The sequence below is a fragment of the Pygocentrus nattereri genome, chromosome 9 (assembly GCF_015220715.1).
Source record: "Pygocentrus nattereri isolate fPygNat1 chromosome 9, fPygNat1.pri, whole genome shotgun sequence".
NCBI lineage: Eukaryota > Metazoa > Chordata > Actinopteri > Characiformes > Serrasalmidae > Pygocentrus > Pygocentrus nattereri.
In genome coordinates this window covers 14,196,400-14,197,910 of record NC_051219.1, presented here as the reverse complement: position 1 = coordinate 14,197,910, position 1,511 = coordinate 14,196,400, and positions in this window count along the sequence as shown.

The following is a 1,511-nucleotide window of genomic DNA, read 5'->3' as shown; positions in this document are numbered from 1 at the left end:
TTTAAACTTGAGTTATAGGAGTTTAAAAAGTCGCTTCAGTTCATGTTCATGACGTCAGTGAGTGCGAACAGCCAATAAGCTGCTCAGCTCGCCAACCAGTCAATACTCAGTAGCAGTAATGCTAGCATCCTGCTGCGCAAAACCGGTTTGCTGTAGAAAAATGAAAATATACAGGTGAGTTTTACTTGCTTTTTTTGTGAAATACATCTTCCTACTTTCTAAAATTAAAGGAAAGTTCTGGCCAATAGTAATTTTAACTTCTTATTTTCAGCTATTTAGTTCTTTACCCACATTCACCCACATTCACTCGCAGGTGCCCTCGGGTTTTTGATATAACGAGGGAAATAGGAAGAGTCCAGGCTCCTCATAAACCGGCTCTGTAAATAGTTTAGTCTGTCTCGCTGAATGAGGAACATTCTCTGGAACTTAAGTTAGCTTAACATTTATGTCTTAGGGTTACTAGTGTCTCTTTTTTGACAAGATTTATACTCCAAACAGAAAAATAAAGAATTGCAGAGTATTGTTATATTGTGATTAGCATGCTAGTTTCTTGTGTGTTATCTTGGGGCTAATATATTTGCTAGTGGCTTGATTGGCACACTGCAACTTTTGATTCTGAAATTGTACTTTTATAATATGGAATGCTAATAAACTGACAATGGAATCATATTCATGCACATTTTCAGATTTTTATTTTTATTTTTTTCTGTAATAAAAAATGCCGCCAGTCTATAATATCAAACTGAATGATGAACTTTGTGAGCTGTTTCAGCCCATATTACATATTTGTGAATCTCTTGCATAGCATATGTAATATAATATCCAATAGTCAACACTAACATCAACAAATGATTATTTTTTGCATTTTAAAACAAGTTTATGCAATAATCAACACATGAGGTACTAGGTTAAAAATCTAAAGATGCTAGCTGCTATTGCTAGCTGCCTCATTTTCTTTAAGCTAATCACATCATTGAAATACTTGTCCAATGACGAATACTGGCTGTAAAAGTTTTAAGGTGCTTTCCATTGGAATTGGCTACCCAGTTTTTCCAAACTCTACTGTTGTCATCTGGTTTAACCATAAAAACTTCCACACCGCTGACATTTTCAGTGTGCGGCATCAGCAAAAATGGGCCACCAATTTATAAGTTGTAATTATTGCCCAATCCCAATATTAAGCAGATAATAACAGTGTTCCGATTTTGGGGAAAATAGTATTATTACAGGCCACCAATATATTCTTCCCCCCTAGTATAACTGCTCTTGTTACCAATGGTAAGTTGCTATTTCATGTGTCTTAAGATTCTTACTGATCAGTCCTGCTCATATTGTAGCTGGTCAGATTCTTAAATGTTGGTATTAGTAATGTTAGCACGAGTAATACTATTACAGCGTTACTACTAGAAATACTACTGGTCATAATATGAACGCTTGTTCAAGGCACAAGTCATTGCCTAAGTGAAAATACATATAAAATACACAATAAGGCAAAAACTAAACAATAAAAT